The sequence below is a fragment of the Nomascus leucogenys genome, chromosome 3 (genome assembly GCF_006542625.1).
Source record: "Nomascus leucogenys isolate Asia chromosome 3, Asia_NLE_v1, whole genome shotgun sequence".
Taxonomy (NCBI): domain Eukaryota; kingdom Metazoa; phylum Chordata; class Mammalia; order Primates; family Hylobatidae; genus Nomascus; species Nomascus leucogenys.
This window is the reverse complement of record NC_044383.1, coordinates 68929150-68937335: the sequence shown is the minus strand read 5'-3', so window position 1 is coordinate 68937335 and position 8186 is coordinate 68929150. Positions and strand designations below refer to the sequence as shown.

Genomic DNA, 8186 nt, shown 5'->3' with positions numbered 1-8186 from the left:
TCAATGACTTCTTTCAAAAACATCTTAGTGGTTGATGTATAGTTTGCAATACACATTATTAACTGATCTAAGTCCACCTTTGAATAACTCTCACTATATCCTGTCATATGTGAGCAGAGTTACTTTATAACAGAATATCCTGAACTTCTGTCTCTTGTGACATTGCTGTGATTCATTTTGCTTATCTATATGTTATAACCATCCAATGTACTGTTATGATTATTGGTTTAAAGAAAGAGATGTTTTAGATCAACTGAAAATAAGAAAAATAAAAGATTTTATCTTACTTTGATTCATTCCTTCCTCAGAGCATTTTCTTTCTTGATGTAGACCCTGACATATCATTTTCCTCCATCTGAATAACTTCTTTTAACATTTCTTGAAGGGCAAGTCTGCTGGTGATGAATTCCCTCAGTTTTTGTTTGTCCGAAGGACTCTTTCTTTTTTTCTTTTTCTTTTTTTTTTTCTTTTGACACAGAGTCTTGCTCTGTCCAACAGGCTAGAGTGTACTGGCACAATCTTGGCTCACTGCAAGCTCCACCTCCTGCCAATTATCTCAGCACCATTTATTGAATAGGGAGTGTTCTCCCTATTGCTTGTTTTTGTTGGCCTTGTTGAAGTCAGATGATTGTAGGCGTGCTGCTTCATTTCTGGGTTTTCTATTCATTCCATTGATCTATGTGTCTAATTTTGTACCATTTTTACTGTCTAAATTTGTACCATTACACTTTTGGCTACTGTAGCTTCATAGTATAATTTGAAGTTGAGTAATGTGATGCCTCTGGCTTTGTTCTTTTTGTTTAGGATTGCTTTGGCTATTTGGGCTCATTTTTGGTTCTATATGAATTTTAAAATGATTTTACCTAATTTTGTGAAGAATGACATTGGTAGTTTGATATGAATAGCACTGATCTGTAAATTGCTTTGAGCAGTATGGACATTTGTACAATATTGATTCTTCTCATCCATGAGCATGGATTGTTTTTCCATTTGTTTGTTTCATCTCTGATTTCTTTCAGCAGTGTTTTGTAGTTCTCATTGCAGAGATTTTGTATTCCTAGATATTTCATTTTCTTTGTGGCTTTTTTTTTTTTAGATGGAGTCTCACTCTGTCATCCAGGCTGGAGTGCAGCGGCGCATCTCGGCTCACTGCAAGCTCCACCTCCCAGGTTCACGCCATTCTCCTGCCTCAGCCTCTCCAGTAGCTGGGACTACAGGCGCCCGCCATGCCCGGCTAAATTATTTTTTTTTTTTTGTATTTTTAGTAGAGACGGGGTTTCACCGTGTTAGCCAGGATGGTCTCCATCTCCTCATCTCATGATCTGCCCACCTCGGCCTCCCAAAGTGTTGGGATTACAGGCGTGAGCCACCGTGCCCAGCCCCTCCTTGTGGCTTTTTAAAGTGCGATTGTTTTCTTAAGTTCACTCTTAGCCTGGACATTGTTAATGTATGGAAATGCTACTGATCTTTATACATTGATTTTGTATCCTGAAACTTTACTAAAGTCATTTATCAGTTCTAGCAGCCTTTTGGCAGAGTTTTTTGGGTTTTACTAGGTATAGAATCATATTGTCAGTGAAGAGACATAGTTTGACTTCTTTTCCTGTTTGGATGCCTTTTATTTCTTTCTCTTGCGATTACTTTGGCTAGGACTTCCAGTGCTATATTGAATAGGAGCGGTAAGAGAGGACATCTTTGTCTTGTTTCAGTTCTTAAGGGGAATGGTTCTAGCTTTTGTGCATTCAGCAGGATATTAGCTAAGGTTTGTCATAGATGGCTCTTTTTATTTTGAAGTATGTTTCTTCAATGCCTAGGAACATACATCGTGAGGGTTTTTAACATAAAGCAATGTTGAATTTTATTAAAAGCTTTTTTGACATCTATTGAGATGATCCTATGGCTTTTGCTTTTAATTCTGTTTATGTGGTCAATCACATTTATTGATTTCTGTATGTTGAACCAGGCTTGCATCCCAAGAATGAAGCCTACTTGATTGTGATGTATTAACTTTTTGATGTGCTGCTGGATTTGGTTTGCTAATATCTTTTTTTTTATTATTATACTTTAGGTTTTAGGGTACATGTGCACAATGTGCAGGTTTGTTACATATGTATACATGTGCCATGTTGATTTCCTGCACCCATTAAGTCATCATTTAGCATTAGGTATATCTCCTAATGCTGTCCCTCCCCCCTCCCCCAACCCCACAACAGTCCCTGGAGTGTGATGTTCCCCTTCCTGTGTCCATGAGTTCTCATTGTTCAATTCCCACCTATGAGTGAGAACATGCGGTGTTTGGTTTTTTGTCCTTGTGATAGTTTACTGAGAATGATGTTTTCCAATTTCATCCATGTCCCTACAAAGGACATGAACTCATCATTTTTTATGGCTGCATAGTATTCCATGGTGTATATGTGCCACATTTTCTTAATCCAGTCTATCATTGTTGGACATTTGGGTTGGTTCCAAGTCTTTGCTATTGTGAATAGTGCCACAATAAACATACGTGTGCATGTGTCTTTATAGCAGCATGATTTACAGTCTTTTGAGTATATACCCAGTAATGGGATGGCTGGGTCAAATGGTATTTCTGGTTCTAGATCCCTGAGGAATCGCCACACTGACTTCCACAATGGTTGAACTAGTTTACAGTCCCACCAACAGTGTAAAAGTGTTCCTATTTCTCCACATCCTCTCCAGCACCTGTTGTTTCCTGATTTTTTAATGATGGCCATTCTAACTGGTGTGAGATGGTATCTCATTGTGGTTTTGATTTACATTTCTCTGATGGCCAGTGATGATGAGCATTTCTTCATGTGTTTTTTGGCTGCATAAATGTCTTCTTTTGAGAAGTGTCTGTTCATGTCCTTTGCCCACTTTTTGATGGGGTTGTTTGTTCTTTTCTTGTAAATTTGAGTTCATTGTAGATTCTGGATATCAGCCCTTTGTCAGATAAGTAGGTTGCAAAAATTTTCTCCCATTCTGTAGGTTGCCTGTTCACTCTGATGGTAGTTTCTTTTGCTGTGCAGAAGCTCTTTAGTTTAATGAGATCCCATTTGTCAATTTTGGCTTTTGTTGCCATTGCTTTTGGTGTTTTAGACACGAAGTCCTTGCCCATGCCTATGTCCTGAATGGTATTGCCTAGGTTTTCTTGTAGGATTTTAATGGTTTTAGGTGTGACATGTAAGTCTTTAATCCATCTTGAATTAATTTTTGTATAAGGTGTAAGGAAGGGATCCAGTTTCAGCTTTCTATATATGGCTAGCCACTTTTCCCAGCACCATTTATTAAATAGGGAATCCTTTCCCCATTGCTTGTTTTTGTCAGGTTTGTCAAAGATCAAATAGTTGTAGATATGCAGCATCATTTCTGAGGGCTCTGTTCTGTTCCATTGATCTATGTCTCTGTTGTGGTACCAGTACCATGCTGTTTTGGTTACTGTAGCCTTGTAGTATAGTTTGAAGTCAGGTAGCATGATGCCTCCAGCTTTGTTCTTTTGACTTAGGATTGACTGGGCGATGTGGGCTCTTTTTTGGTTCCATATGAACTTTAAAGTAGTTTTTTCCAATTCTGTGAAGAAAGTCATTGGTAGCTTGATGGGGATGGCATTGAATCTATAAATTACCTTGGGCAGTATGGCCATTTTCACAATATTAATTCTTCCAACCCATGAGCATGGAATGTTCTTCCATTTGTTTGTATCCTCTTTTATTTCATTGAGCAGTGGTTGGTAGTTCTCCTTGAAGAGGTCCTTCACATCCCTTGTAAGTTGGATTCCTAGGTATTTTATTCTCTTTGAAGCAATTGTGAATGGGAATTCACTCATGATTTGGCTCTCTGTTTGTCTGTGATTGGTGTACAAGAAAGCTTGTGATTTTTGTACATTGATTTTGTATCCTGAGACTTTGCTGAAGTTGCTAATCAGCTTAAGGAGATTTTGGGCTGAGGCAATGGGGTTTTCTAGATATACAATCATGTCATCTGCAAACAGGGACAATTTGACTTCCTCTTTTCCTCATTGAATACCCTTTATTTCCTTCTCCTGCCTGATTGCCCTGGCCAGAACTTCCAGCACTATGTTGAATAGGAGCGGTGAGAGAGGGCATCCCTGTCTTGTGCCAGTTTTCAAAGGGAATGCTTCCAGCTTTTGCCCATTCAGGATGATATTGGCTGTGGGTTTGTCATAGATAGCTCTTATTATTTTGAGATACGTCCCATCAATACCTAATTTATTGAGGGTTTTTAGCATGAAGGGTTGTTGAATTTTGTCAAAGGCCTTTTCTGCATCTATCGAGATAATCATGTGGTTTTTGTCTTTGGTTCTGTTTATATGCTGGATTACATTTATTGATTTGCGTATGTTGAACCAGCCTTGCATCCCAGGGATGAAGCCCACTTGATCATGGTGGATAAGCTTTTTGATGTGCTGCTGGATTTGGTTTGCCAGTATTTTGTTGAGGATTTTTGCATCAATGTTCATCAAGGATATTGGTCTGAAATTCTCTCTTTTGGTTATGTCTCTGCCAGGCTTTGGTATCAGGATGAAGCTGGCCTCATAAAATGTGTTAGGGAGGATTCCCTCTTTTTCTATCGATTGGAATAGTTTCAGAAGGAATTATACCAGTTCCTCCTTGTACCTCTGGTAGAATTTGGCTGTGAATCCATCAGGTCCTGGACTCTTTTTGGTTGGTAAGCTATTGATTATTGCCACAATTTCAGAGCCTGTTATTGGCCTATTCAGAGATTCAACTTCTTCCTGGTTTAGTCTTGGGAGGGTGTATTTGTCGAGGAATTTATCCATTTCTTCTAGATTTTCTAGTTTGTTTGCATAGAGGTGTTTGTAGTATTCTCTGATGGTAGATTGTATTTCTGTGGGATCGGTGGTGATATCCCCTTTTTCATTTTTTATTGCATCTATTTGATTCTTCTCTCTTTTCTTCTTTATTAGTCTTGCTAGCGGTCTATCAATTTTGTTGATCTTTTCAAAAAACCAGCTCCTGGATTCATTAATTTTTTTTTTTTTTTTTTTTTTTTTTTTTTTTTTTTTTTTTTTTTTTTTTTTTTTCATTAATTTTTTGAAGGGTTTTTGTGTCTCTATTGCCTTCAGTTCTGCTCTGATTTTAGTTATTTCTAGCCTTCTGCTAGCTATTGAATGTGTTTGCTCTTGCTTTTCTAGTTCTTTTAATTGTGATGTTAGGGTGTCAATTTTGGATCTTTCCTGCTTTCTCTTGTGGGCATTTAGTGCTATAAATTTCCCTCTACACACTGCTTTGAACGTGTCCCAGAGATTCTGGTATGTTGTGTCTTTGTTCTCGTTGGTTTCAAAGAACATCTTTATTAAAAATATGGAACGCTTCACGAATTTGCGTGTCATCCTTGCACAGGGGCCATGCTAATCTTCTCTGTATCGTTCCAATTTTAGTATATGTGCTGCCGAAGCGAGCACTGTTTTGCTAATATCTTAAGGATTATTGTGTCTATGTTCATCGAGGATATTGGCCTGAGGTTTTCTTTTTTATTGTGTCTCTGCCACATTTTGGTATCAGGCTGATGCTGGCTTCATAGAATGAGTTAGGGAGGAGCCCCTTCTCTTCAATTTGTTTGGAATCGTTTCAGTAGTATTGGTGTCAGTTCTTTGTGTGTCTGGTAGATTCCAGCAGTGAGTCCATCTGGTCCAAGGCTTTTTTCAGTCAGTAGGTTCTTTTTTACTAATTTAATTTCAGAAATTGATATGGTTTGTTCAAGGTTTTGATTTATTCATGATTCAATCTTGGGAGATTTGTGCTTCCATGAAGTTATCTATTTCTTCTAGATTTTCTAATTTTTGTGTATAGAGTTGTTTGTAGTAGTCTCTGAGGGTTATTTTTAAAAATTTCTGTGGGATCAGTTGTAATATCACCTTTGTCATTTCTGATTGTGCTTACTTGGATCTTCTCTTGCTTTTCCTTTGTTAATTTAGTTAGTAGTTTACCTTATTTATTTACTTGAAGAGCAAAGTCTTGGTTTTATTGATCTTTCGTAAGGATTTTTGCATTTCAGTTTTCATTAAGTTTTTCTCTAATTTTAGTTATTTATTTACTCCTACTGGCTTTGGGTTGGATTGTTCTTTTTGTTTTTAGTTCTTTTAGGTGCAAAGTTTGATTGTTAGTAAGAGATCTTTCTAACTTCTTGATGAAGGCATTTAGCACAAAAACTTTCCTCTTAATACTGCTTTGACTGTATCCCAGAGATTTTGTAAGTTGTATCCCCATTTTCATAGATTTCAAATAATTTTTTGATTCCTGCCTTAATTTTGATGTTCATCCAGGAGTTATTCAGGATTAGGTTATTTACTTTACATGTGCTTATGTAGCCTTTAGAGATCTTCTTAATATTGATTTTATTTGTATTGCACTGTGGTGTGAGAATGTGCTTGGTATGATTTCAATCTTTTTCAATGTATTGAGACTTGCTTTATGACTGAGCATGTGGTTGATCTTAGAATATGTTGCATGTGCAGATGAGAAGAATGTATATTCTGTGGTTGTTTGATGGAATGTTCTGTAGAGGTCTATTACGTCCAATTAGACAAGTGTCGAGTTTAAGTCCAGAGTTTGTTAGTTTTCTGCCTCAATGATCCATCTAATGTTGCCAGTGGGGTGTAGAAATCTCTCAGTGTTATTGTGTGGTTGTCTAAGTCCTTTTGTAGATCAAGAAGAACTTGTTTTATAAGCCTGTTGCGCTAATGTTGGGAACCTATATATTAGAATAGTTGAGGCTTCTTGTTGGATTGTACCCGTTAGCATTATGTAATGCCCTTCATTGTCTTTCTTAATTTTTATTGATTTAAATTCTGTCTTATCTGACATAAGGATAGTACTTTCTACTCTTTTTTGTTTTCTGTTTGCATGGTAGATTTTTTCTATCCTTTTACTTTGAGCATGTGTGTTTTGCTATATGAAATGAGTCTCTTAAAGACAACAGACAGATGGATCTTTTCTTTTTATCCAGCTTGCTACTCTGTCTTTTAAGTGGGGCATTTAGCCCATTTATATTCGAGGTTAGTAATGATATGTATGATTTTGATCCTGTAATTGTTTTGTTAGCTGGTTGTTATGTAGACTTGATTGTGCAGTTGATTTATAGTGCCTGTGGGCTATGTGCTTAAGTTTGTTTTTGTGGTAGCAGGTGTCATTTTTTCAATTGCCTGTTTAGCACTCCTTTAAGGACCTCTTGTAAGGGTGGTCTAGTTGAAATGTATTCTCTCAGCATTTGTTTGTCCGAGTATTTTATTTCTCCTTCACTTATAAAGCTTCACTTGGGATGATATCAAATTCTTGGTTGGAATTTCTTTTCTTTCAGGATGCTGAAAATAGGCCCCCAACCTCTTCTGGCTTATATGGTTTCAGCTGAGAAGTCTGCTGCTAGCCTGATGAGGTTCCCTCTACACATAACTTGCCCCTTCTCTGTAGCTGCCATTAAGATTTTGACTTTTGCATTGACCTTGGTGAATCTGATGACTATGTGCCTTGGGGATGGTCATCTTTTATTGTATTTTCCAGGGGTTTCTGTATTTCTTAGATTTGCATGCCAGCCTTTCTAGCAAGATTAGGAAAATTTTAATGAACTACACCTTCAAATATATTTTCCAAGTTGCTTATTCCCTTTCCTTCTCTCTCAGAAACTCCAGTGTGATATAGATTTGGTCTGTTTATACAATTCCCTTTTTTTGGATCTTTTATTTTTAAAAATTCTTTTTTCTTTATTTTTGTGTGACTGAGTTGATTTGAAGAACTGGTATTTGAGCTCTGAGATTCTTTCCTCAGATAGGTTTATTCTGCTATTAATACTTTTTTTTCTGGAGACATGGTAGACAGGGTCTTGCTGTGTCACCTAGGCTGGAGTGTAGTGGTGTGATCTTGGCTTACTGCAGCCTTCACCCCCTGGGCTCAAGCAATCCTCCCACCTCAGCCTCCTGAGTAGTTGGGACCACAGACATGCACCACCATGCCCAGCTATTTTTTTGTATTTATAGTAGAGACAGGGTCTTGCCATGTTTCCCAGACTGATCTTGAACTCCTGACTTCAAGTGATCCACCTGCCTCAGCCTCCCAAAGTACTGAGATTACAGCCATGAGCCACTCACTGCACTGGCCTGCTGTTAATATTAATACTTCTGATAATATTATGCAATTCTTGTGGTGAAT

The 8186-nt window shown here is 37.5% G+C and overlaps 1 non-coding gene across 1 annotated transcript; it reads right to left on the bottom strand.

Moving 5' to 3' along the window:
• Positions 1–5339: 5339 nt before the first annotated feature.
• LOC115834484 lies at positions 5340–5446 on the bottom strand. The gene has a single exon (XR_004029434.1). It is a non-coding gene; the product is annotated as a U6 spliceosomal RNA (small nuclear RNA).
• Positions 5447–8186: the final 2740 nt, after the last annotated feature.